At 48.6% G+C, this 12,122-nt stretch overlaps 1 protein-coding gene across 1 annotated transcript in view; it reads right to left on the bottom strand.

Moving 5' to 3' along the window:
• The window catches only part of LOC135896059 (uncharacterized), a 47,747-nt gene extending 36,113 nt beyond the window's left edge, over positions 1–11,634 (bottom strand). The window contains exon 1 of the mRNA XM_070533478.1: positions 11,525–11,634. The gene's annotated coding sequence lies outside the window, so the exon portion shown is untranslated. The remainder of the gene's footprint in view (positions 1–11,524) is intronic.
• Between the last annotated feature and the right edge of the window lie 488 nt (positions 11,635–12,122).

Here is a 12,122-nt window from a genome sequence, read left to right as displayed (position 1 = left end):
ATGTCAGACATAGGAGCTGCGAACAGAGCAATGTGGCGTGAGCTTGGTTTCTCAAGCCACAGAAGTTCCTGCACGGTATATATACTCCATTCTCCATCCTTGCCTTGAAAGGAAGGAGTTGTTCTTCAATGCAGGTGCTGCTCACGTGCTGAAGAACGTTAAGTGTCAGCTCTTGAACTCGCATATTTTAGCACTATATATATATAGTGATCCGGAGGAAGGAGAAAATGATGCTATTTCCTGCTACCCGTTGCAGCATTAGCTGCCTTCAACAGAAGCGAATGTAGATCTGTAATACGACAAGGAAAGAGAGTTAAAAGTTTGCACCCAAGTCGTCCCCGGCTCGCCAGTCCATCCTTGCGCAGAAGAAATGAATTTTTTTTTCTCACGGGAAAGCAGTCAGTACGGACCTCGCATGGACGCTCGCTTGGTCGCCCCCGCTTGTCTGCAGGGGCGAAAGGCGTCATAGTATCCAAGAAGATGCCCCCAAACTCGACGAATCGCCGTCGGAAGGGCGGCTTGGTTGCTTTCACACGTTTGCAGGGTGAAAGGTTTCCTCGACTCCCTCAAACCACCCCGAAACGCGACCAATCGTCATTGAGGTGATCCTCGTGGGTTGTTGGGCACAATGCTGGTATACCCGACTGCTTCATTCGCTACAGCCTTGGCGCCTGTCAGCTGCTTAAGCGGCTACGGCTCGCCCGCCACTTCTCGCGCGCGTACGTCTCCGCCTTTGACCGCGCTTACGAGCGCAGCCCTTTTCAGGGCTCGCGCGGCAGCTGGCTCGATCTCCTGAGCCACGCTGCTACACGGAGGCCCCATCTCATGGGTGACGCTCCGAAGCAGCAGCAACGGAAGAGGCCGAAGAAGTCAGCTCCTGGCTTCAACGACTCGGAGCACCGACGGGCCCGGCAGCACCAGCCGCGAGGACAACAACCACGCACCGGCGGATCGCCTCCCGCGTTACGATGGAAGCGCGGGCTGAAGGCTCGCGCGCTGCGTGCGCTGTCGGCTGATTCGACGGACTCCTCGCCGTCATGCCAGCCTTCGCGCGAGAGTGGGACGCCGACCGCGCGCGCCCCATCATCCACGGACACTCCCTTCCGCGCATTTCCGTTTGATGTGCAGAAGACGACTCCCAGCGGCCACGACGCCGCACCGTCCGCCTCAACGGACACCACCACAGAGGCCCCCACTTCGGCTGCCTTCACCGACGACGGTGCTAGCTGCGCGTCGATCGGCGACACCGACGAGAGTGCCGGCAGCTTCTTCTTGCCAACCGCAAGTATGATTGGTACCGACACTTCGTCCTCCCGTATGGACGCGACGACCTCGCCCGAGGCAAGTCCTGCCCGGCCGGATTCCGCATCACTGTCGTCGCCGGCGGCCTGCGCGTCGCCCCCACTCACCAACATCGAGCCCACCGCTCCTGCGGCGGGGGAGTGCTCCCGCTCGGCGACGGTGCCTGCCACCGTCACGGACGATGACCAAGCTGACGGCCCCTCGCCCAACGAGAGCCGGCCGAGTGCGCCCACCCCTGCTCCAGCTGCTGGGGGATCAAGGGAGCTCAATCAGGAAAATCCTCCGCTGCTGCCTGCGGCCGCCGAGGATGCCCAAGCCTGCCAGCCGGCAGCGGCACAGCAAAAACAAGCCGCACGAAGGAGACGCCGTCGCCGACGGCTCGTCGACTTTGAGCCGCTCGCCCCACCCGTTGACGACGGCGTCGCCCGCGATACCGACGTCACGGTACTCTACCGTCCCACCGGGCGCAAAGCGACTTTCCTCGCACTCACACGGGACGGTATCGCTGCCCAGCTCTCCTCTGTGCCAGGCGTGAGACGCGTTCGCGTCAACTTCCGCCGGAATGTGGTGGCTGCAGACGTGATGCGCGGCGCCGACTTGGCGCCCCTCCTCGAGGTGTGCGACCTCGGCGGCGTGACGGTGCGCCCCAAGGCTCTACACAGCAACTCCTGTGTGGGTGTCATCCATGGGGTCGACCCTTCTTTCGACGCCCGCACAGTGCGCGAGAACCTGGAAGCGCCCGTCGCGGTGCTATCATGCTCGCGGAGTGGCGCGAGCGTCACCGTCACTTTCGTCGGGAGTGTCGTGCCTCCAAGCGTGCGGCTTTTCAAGCAGCTGCGTGCCGTTCGTGCCCGACTTCCTCGACCGCTACAGTGCGACCGCTGCGGCGTTTTCGGACACGCCGGCGCCACCTGTTTCCGCGACGCCCGCTGCCTCCGCTGCGGTGAGTCGCATCCTACAGGAGGCTGCCCCGCGGAGAAGGCACGCTGTGTAAATTGCGGTGGTCGACATCCCTCGACAGAGCCGAGCTGTCCGGAGTGGCAACGCGAAAGGAAGGCGGCCGTGCTGTTGTCTTCGTCCGAGCGGCCCCTCTCGAGGAAGAAGGCGCTTCAGCTGGCCGGCGCCACATCGCACGAGCCGCATCTAGCCACCCCTTCGAAGAATGCTCGCGCCCCGCAGGGCCGATCCTACAGTGACGCCCTGCGTGGCCGCAACACCCAGACGGCCGCTCCCGAGTCGTCACGCGGCCCACAAACCGCACCAAGCAGCGACCCCAGGGACGCACTCATAGCCGCACTCGCGGCTGCACTCCGTGCCGTACTAGACCAGTGCCCAGCCATCGACAGCAACATCCGACAGATGTGCGACGCGGCTATCGCGGCACAGGAAGCTTTGCTGCCTCACCACGACTAGGAGCGTCACCGCGCCTTACAAGCGAATGCAAACAACCTGCCCGCGCGCTGTCTGGGCAGCCGCCGCCGCGTCTATCTCACCCTTCTTTCTATTCCCTATCCCTCTTGTGCAGTGCGGTTGAGGTGTCCTCATCCGAGAGACAGTTACTGCACTGCACTTTACCCCAATTATTTCCTTCCCCAACAAGAACCTCTCTCTCCACATCAACGTAATGTGTAGTGGTTCGCTGCGTTACCTGACTGAAACAACACAGACTGGGCCGCTTTGCCACGCCTACTATGTGCCCACATACAGGGTGTTTCAGCTAACTTTAGCGAGAGTTTAAAAATATGCAGATGCATTCTAAGACAACTGGATCAAATGCATGTTTCTCATTTTTGTATGTAGTCTGCAAAGCTATTCTTTCCTATTTTGCTTAGCTAAATAATTATTCAACTTTAATTAACCAACTTCTGACGCAACGAAGCTAGGAAAAAAATTCCAATTACAAAGTTGCAAAGCGGTTTGCAAGACGTCTGAATAAACCGTTCCTGTCTTTCTACATATAAAGTATTAGTGTTTTTCAGCGTACTGCGGATGCCCGCGAAATACAAGAAAACACGACGTGACAAGCCCGCTTGCGCGTCGCGATTGCACTGCTCCAAAACGTTCCGCGCACTAACGAACATAGCATTTAGCCGGGTATGGTGCCGCTGCGTCTGCTTATCGCTACCATGAGCCACCGCCAGCGAAGCACATCACTGGCGTAAATCACACAGCCAACGCCTACGTCACTGCCCTGTCGGAAGCACACCCTGCTAGATGCTAGGTTCGTTTGTACCGGACAGTTTGGGAGCGCTGCAATCATGGCGCGCAAGCGGTTATGTCACGTGGTATTTTTTTTTATTTCGCGGACATCTGCAGTAAGCTGGAAAACACTAATACTTAATAGATAGAAAGTTAGAAACTCGCTAAACGGGTGTTTTGTAAAGCGCTCAACAACTTTCTATTAGCTTCTATTATTATTTTCTATTACTTTTTATCTAATTAAGCAATATACAAAAAAAAAACAGCGTGACAGATTAGATACAAAAGTGAGAAACATGTACTTGGTCGCGTTGTCGCAGAGTGCATCGGCAAACTCTGGCTAACGTTAGCTGAATCACCCTGTATGACGAAAACGAGCCGACTGAATCTACCGCTTGCCCACGTGAGGGCCTATTTATGCTCTAATTTTTTCATGACTATGGTTCACGATTGTCACGTTACGCTGACACACCTAGTCTTTTCCTTCCTCCGTGGAGCCCATCATGAATTGAAGCCGACCAGATGGCGCATGGCCGGCGTGACGCAACTCTAGATCAACTCAAACGATATCGGAATCATAGACGTAGGAAAGATTGCGATCAAACAGTCCGAGCACGGCCAACCGTGAAGGATGGGGATTAATCACTGAAATCACTGTGACTGTTTTCGAGGCAATTAACGCTCCGAGCGCTGCGCCAAATTAATGGACGTAATCAGCGTTTACTGCGTAGAGGTATGCGCGCTCGTAGGATTTGAGCAACGATGACTCTGGGTTGAACCTGTATAGCATAAAACAGGGCAGAAACCACAAAACGTTTCGCTAGTAAGTGCTGTTTGCCATTTTCTGTCCACTTTCGCTAATAATATGTCCAACGTCGTGATTGTCTGGCGTCTAACGATCACATTTAGCTCAAGAACGTTTTTGTCACTACGGGCCCCATGAGGCCGAATTCACAAAGTTCTTCGTTCGTAAGTACTCTGCTGCAGGTTGGCCGCTTTCGCTAATAACATGTCCAGCATCAGGATTGGCTGAAATCTCCTCTTACGAACAATTCTTGGCGTAGGAGCCCTTTGTGAATACGGGCCTACGTTCGGAACGCTTCCTCAAAAAGTTCCGGGGCGGCCGAAAAGAAAAGCTCTGTTTTTCGGCTCAATTCCAGTGCTGTTTGGCATCCTGCCGTCAACTCACTATGCAGTATACATACTCCTAATATTTCTAATATGGATGAGTTTACGCCCAAGTGGTCAGTCTGATAGTGTGACGTTATTCAGTGCCAACTGAGGGTGCCGACTTCTATTTCCAAATGGCTCGCAAAAATGAAATTGCAATTTCTAAGGCAACCCTTCATAATGCTCCACATTTCGTAAAAAAGAGCCTCTGCACCTTTAAGCGTTATGGTCAATCCCTTGATATGAGCTGTCACGTGGACCTGCAAAACTAGTGGGACCAAGATCACGAAAATTTTCGTTCGTAAGGATAGTTTTTCGCCAGCCAAGCGCATTCGCTAATAGCAGATTCGATGCCATGAATGATTGGCTGGTGCCTACGAACAATTGTGAATACAGACCCGTAAACAATAAGTTTTACGTTAGAACTGTTCATAAGAGCAAACGCCAGCAAGTGGTGATGACGGACATATTTTCGAAGGCGGTCGACCAATGGACAACAGCACTTACAGACAAAAAGGCTTATGAATTCGGCTTGGACTCTTGGACTAGAATTTGGGCCAGTCCTGATGTTGGGCATATCATTAGCGAAGGCGGCTAGCCGGTGACGAAGCACACTTACCAAAGAAAATATCTGTGAATTCGGCCCCTTGTTTTTAGCACGTTGGTTTGCAGCGCTTTCTTTCGAATGTACGCGAGTAAACCGAGAGCGAATTCATAAAGCTGAGCGTTCGTAAGCGCTTTTCGTCATTGGCTGGCCGCCTTAGCTAATAAAAGGTTCAGCATCGGGATTGGTGGAATTTGTGTACTGTAAGAGATTTTTGTGAATACGAGCATCCAGGGAGCGTTCGTGTTTGTCATTTGTTCTCTTGCGCATGCACGTCTGCCTCGAGCCGTTTCAGAGAAAGGCGAGGTCCCGTGTAGGAAGTCGCACAGATTATGTGAAATAAAATCCGTACCTGTCCACAGTAACGCTGCAGCTGCCATGGTCGCAAAATGGCTAGGCGCAGCCACGAGAAAGTCTACGGTCCAAGAACACTAGTTGCGCTTAGAAATGAGAAAGATGGCTCGCGGGGCTTAGCCAGGATGGAAATAACATGCTTTTCGTCCGCTCGACTCTATTTTCCATCGGTCGGTCCTATTCCGCGTTTGTTGCCTGCACACACGCATTCTGTGTCGCTTCATTCGAGGTGCAGCCTCAGAATGAGACATTCTTTCCAACCAAGTCGCCACCGTGTAACCTGCCCAACTGCCGTGTGATTGATCATCTTTCGCAACCGTATCTGACATTCTCTATGTTCTTTCTTTGTTTTTCCTTTTTAGTCGTATACCTAACCCTTATGTATCTTCAAGAGTGCTAATAAACTTGTCTGCACACAAATCTCGTACTCTGGTGAAATTGAGCATGCCTTTCGTTTTTCTACTTGTGTCGATTAGCCAATTAACACCCCCACCCCTTTCCTTGCCATTTGATGCTACCTTAGATCCACTCTAGTGTTCTCATTAAAAAGCTGCTTTTCCACAGCGTGACAGGTCCTAGAAATCTCTACATGGAAGCGACATATAAAAAAGCAACCGGTTTATCTTACAAGCTATAGACAGGGAAAAATAAGAAAGAAATTCAAATAATTACACACACTAACATCCTATTAGTTATAAGAATGGGTACAAATTGCGTGCACAGAGATAGGTATACTGCGTGTCCAAGTGAAAGCAAAAAAATGTTGGCCCTGAAGGAAGCCCCATACACTAATGAGCACTAGAAATGCTAATAGACTATTCAATCAGAGATTAATACATTTCTCAGAAATAAGATAATAATATTAAAAAATGCAAGTAATTACACAAGATAGAGCATTATAGTGTAGCTTAGTAAAAGAAACGGCTTCATACAAATAGCAATGGGAATATCATCTCGCAAAATTCATTCAAAAAGTTTGTACTGCCACGTCTCAACAAGGCCAAGGGGGTTACTTGGACGTTTACCACGAGGCAACCCCAACCATTCATTAGTGCCTATCCAGAGGTCAACGCAGCGTTGACACCGACGGTTGACCGGTCCACAAAAGACCCCCTCCTCCCGTCCCGCACCTGACCACCTGAACTAATGATGAAAAGGGCCAACGTGGAGTGCTACCGTGGGAACGACTTCGACCTCCGATTCCCAGATTGCTACGTGCTTGCTAAATATAGGGGGAGGGGGGGGATATTTAGCAATATCGGAGGCAGAGTTCGGCGGAACGATGCGATATCATGAGCGAGATATTTGGACCGATTCGACGATTTTGATCGGCTGCGATCTCACTCATCGGACGACGGTATTAAAAGCGAAGACCTTTCGTGCAGTGAGAGAAGGTGCTGACGTGTCCTGATGTGAACAGTGAACTGACATTTAATATGCTTCTACATACAGTGGGCTTCCGTATCTAGAGCCAGTGTAAATAATGTAAAATAAACCCCTTTTCCTCCACTTCTGCTACTGGACGTACACGTCAGTGGACTTGATGTATTCCTGGCCCAAACGCCACCTTGAGCCGCAACAGTACCTTTAAATTATGATAGGCGCTCACTTTTGTAATCAGCTGACACTGTTACTTTATATGATCGGTCTAACGAGTGTGGACTAACACAGCACACTCACATCATAGTATCAGGCAATAAATGCATCACAAGCATTCTATATATTCGGCACTGGTGAACTGATCGAACATGTCTACTACGTGTATACCGGTTCCTTGTATGTAGCATCCTCGACTGCGGTAGCGTAGTTTATGCGGCAGCTAGGCAGTCATACATCAAGCGACAGCATCCAGTTCATAATCTCGGCCTACGACTGGAGAGCGGTGCCTACAGAACATCGCCTGTCCAAAGTTTATACGTTGACTGCAGTGAGCCTTCCCTACAGCACCGCAGAGCACTACTTACACTTTGCTGTGTACTCAGAATTCGGTCATCGCCACAACATACGTGCTACAACATCGTAACACAGTGCACATCACGAGTACACTACACAAATAAACCAAACATGATTCGGCCACTTATTTTACGACACGAAGAATACTGTCAGACTTATGATGTTCCTCATGAAGTCCTGCAGGTTGCTGAAAGGTCACCAAATTGCCCCCGTGGTGCAATTTTACACAGCTATGTAACTGGACACTAGCACATCTGAAGAAAAAAGACATTCCACAAGAACACGTAATACAAGAGTTCCGAGCTGTTCAAGAAAAATATAAATACGCGGAATTTTACACTGACGGCTCTAAAACACAAGAATACGTAGGTGTCGGGATCGTAACGAAAAATCGGGAAAATAGCATTCTGATAAATAATTTTTCTTCAGTCTTCACCGCTAAAGTTTATGCAATATGGATGACAGTTAAGAAAATTACTACCAACAAGCAAAAGAATGCTATTATTTATACCGATTCATTAAGTGCCCTGAGAGCTCTAAACTTGAACTCCGCGTCTGAGCCCCTGCTTGGCGATATCTTAAACATGATCTTTAATAAGAAATACGGAGGTACCATACGATTCTGCTGGGTCCCAAGCCATGTTGGGATACCAGGGAATGAAACAGCAGATAGAAACGCATCCACTGCACCGTACAAAAGTATAACTCATATAACACTTCCATATAAAGACAGTATCCGAGTGATTAGTAAGGCCCTAGCATCAAAATGACAACAAGAATGGAACTCGTGCATAAATAACAAGTTATGTATCACTGAACCCTTGCTTGGCGAGTGGAAATCATGCAGTCACCGAAAAAGGTTCTATGAGGTGATGTTATGTGGACTTCGAATTGAACACACAATTTTCTATTTCGAAAAGAAAACCCACAAACTTGCGAGAAATGCCATGAATCGCTTACAGTAAACCACATCACTATGTCATGTCCACATACAGAAGCACACAGGTGGAAACAGTTCAACAATTTGTATCACTTGCACATACCTTTACACCCTGCCTTAATATTCGCCGATGAGCCGCTAGTGTCATTCACTATAACTTGTTCCAAGTTTTTAGATGAAACTGGGTATTTACACCGACTTTGAGGTAACGCAGCTATTGCTGCCTTAACATTGGATCTTGTACTGTCCTGTGACTGGCGCAGCATGGCCTTAGTCGCTTTTGCGCCATAAAACTCGAATTAACGAACGAACCAAACGCTGGGAACGGTTATTGCCACTCGGCATAATACTTCGGTACGCGAAAAAATAAAGCGTTAACTTGTTTAAACATTTAGCTTCATGATTCTTTTTAATTAAACGTATGCAAGATGTTGGCGCCTCTTGGAGGTGTAGCCATCGCCTCCTAAGAAGCGCGGGCTACTCCTCTACTCCCACGTATGATAAAAAGAAAAACACTTAAAATAAAAAAAGAAGCAGTTAAGGGGACGTTCATGAACATTTAACAATGGCTCACACACACACACACAAATAGTAATCACAATGCGTTCGCAGAACACCAGCTCAATTTAGAGCAACATACGTGAAAATGAGAAATACAAACAAAATGAGAAAATAAAAACATGGAGACAGCCTGTCTCCATGTTTAATTATAACTTAACGATGGAAACAAGTTCGTGCAGCTGTGAACCGCTAAAAGTGGCAAAATTGCGCGCACAGAAATCCGAACGGGGAAAAAAAAAACAACGCCCAATAATAAGTGACGGGCACTCGAATTGTGGTCGCAAATTTTCATTCGCTGCGAAAAGGTGCGGGGGTAGCATATGCAGCAACTTCTTACCTCGGCTGTGCAAAACCACTGGGCGATAAGTAAAGCGCGGCTACTGGCTCCGGCCCTTGCGAAGAGTGTCAGACGCGGTTCGGAGTGTCCCGCTCTCAGTCAAACGTGAACGTGCACCGTCGGAAATCAACGTGGCTAGTGCGGCGCGTCGAGACGGCGGTCATGTGACACAAGGGAGTTCGGCGTGGAGTACGGGCAGGTCTTGGGGGAGGTGCTTAGTTCTGGCGCGCATAGTCACGCCCTCTGCCTGAAATTTTTCAGGGCGGGGCCCATAACACTGAAATCCCTTCTTTGACTAGTTTCTAATAAATGCAAACTGATATTTCGTCAGAGGAAGCAGACGAAAGCTTAAGATGGAGCCATAGAAGAAAAAAAAAACTGTTGCAAGTCCAAGACAACCGGCGGATTTTCGCGTTGCACATTCCTAACGTGCGTAAAAATATACAAGCGCGGCCTATACTTTCGAGCATATGTTGTGGTGCAACTGTGCTCGCAGTTGAAGGAGACCGTATCCTGTATATATTTTTTTCACGAAACCGGAGTACGCATCTTCACCGCCAGTAAAAATGTGCAACGCGGGGGCAACATAAAACGTAAAAGTACGCGAATCGCCAGGCAAGAACTTCGGCCGGTGCAATGACAACAGTTCAAGAGTTTGTACGTGAAAGGATGCGCAGCTCAAGAGAATAGAAAAATTACGCCAGTTCCAAACGTATACTTTGTGGTCAGCAGTGCTAATAAACAGCGACCGTCTGTTAAATTTATTTTCGTCCCCTGCGAGCTTATGCAAAAAAGGGGCTCCAAACAGACGTAATTAGCAACACAAAAAAGAATTATTTACGAAGATGTAGTTCAATGACGTACAAAAGCCACAGAAGTGCTTTTAAGTTCAAGTTTAGAGTTGGTCTCAGTCGCTTTTCTTTTTATACTTGGTCTTCGTTTATTCGCCTTGCTCGCCACCACACGGAGCTTATTACTGCCCTTGGCCTCACCGTACCAGAACAAGTGGACCAAACTCAATCACGGATTAATGTCAGGCGTTGGGGGTGGAGGGTGGTCCCGCCCCCCTTCCATGTATTAAGGCGGGGCTCGGCTACTTCTTGGCTGGTCAACTGTATAGCACTGCGGCACCCATTCGACAAGCGCTGGAAGTTATTTTATTACCAGTAGAGCTATATATATATATATATATATATATATATATATATATATATATATATATATATATATATATATATATATATATATATATATATATATATATGATGTGTGTGTGTGTGTGTGTGTGTGTGTGTGTGTGTGTGTGTGAGCGTGCGCGCACTGTAGTGGCCGCCGCCCTATCAGGGGGGCTCCTTCACTGAAACTGAAGACTTTTAAGCCCTGAACTCAATGAAGAGCCGAAAGCCCAACACCGAAAAGACCCGGACAAGGGGTCAAAACCAAATGTTTTCGCTCTCTCTCGCCACCATGGTGTATATACACACAACAACATACCAGACATATTGTATAATATTTGTCGTCATGCCGGTCGCTAGATCAAAAGTGTGAGGCAAAGTGGAGCGGATCGAGCTAACGGTCAGCATCGAAACCTCTCGGCAGAAAAAAAAAAAGACTGCAAGAAATGTTCACTGAATCACTGAAGGAAGCGGGGGCTCGCTATACATCGCTGAAGTCTAAACCGTTAGTCTGAACGTCATCGCAGTTGTGCACTAACGCTTAGATCACTAAACGTTCACATGGCGATCGTTTAGTGAACTTAGCGGATGTTGAACCAACTGAACTAAATTAACGCTCGCGTGGTGAGAGCGTTAGGCAATGAATAAGTTCTACAGTAGCTAGATTCTAACAAATGTTTGAAGCATTGACAGTTAAGTTCTACTTTCCTGTCACTCGGGCTGCTAAAATGAAGTTTCAAAAATATATAATGAAGTGTGCAATTGTGCTTCATTAAAAGGTAACAACAATACCGGTACACGTCGGCACATTATCATTTAGATACTTTCACATTTAAACAAGTTCGGCAACCGCGGAGAAAATGCATGACCGTTACACTATGATGTTAATAGTAGATAACAAACAATATAGATACACAACGTCAACTTACCGTATCCTGAATAAAAGGCGCTCCTCGCCTGAGAGAACGATCGGCAGCCTCCACAGCCGGCACGAAGCAATACGAATGCAGTGAACGTAGAACGCGCGATGCAAAGCGGTTCGGCGGGAGTCCCCGCTTGCGAGGTCTGTCCGCGTGAACTTTAAAGCGCCCGAATCTAACTTGCATGTAACTATCACCCAACTGGAGTTTAAGTGACTAATCTTACTCAGATGTTCAATTTTAGAGATTATGTTAGACGATTGCTTCAAATATTAGTTAAATAAGCAAGAAAATTGAAATAACTTAAAGGACTAAATATTCACGCGTCCGATCTCGGAGGCAAAGTCCCTCCTCGCACCATCGTCATAAGTTTTGTGTGCTGCCACCTAGGGGTTTTTATGTAAACAAACTAGTGTCATTGTTTGGCCTCTGAGATAGTGTGACACAAAAGCGCGTTGCGCTTTTGGTTTGATGCAAAGCAGTTCGGCGGGAGTCCCCGCTTGCGAGGTCCGTCCGCGTGAACTACTAGCGGCTGAATCTAACTTGCATTTAAATATAATCACGCTGGAGTTTAAGTGGCATAATCTTATCCATGTTCAGTGTTGGA

The sequence above is a fragment of the Dermacentor albipictus genome, chromosome 1 (assembly GCF_038994185.2).
Source record: "Dermacentor albipictus isolate Rhodes 1998 colony chromosome 1, USDA_Dalb.pri_finalv2, whole genome shotgun sequence".
Taxonomy (NCBI): domain Eukaryota; kingdom Metazoa; phylum Arthropoda; class Arachnida; order Ixodida; family Ixodidae; genus Dermacentor; species Dermacentor albipictus.
The sequence above is the reverse complement of the archived record's forward strand: the minus strand, read 5'-3'. Positions and strand labels throughout refer to the sequence as shown.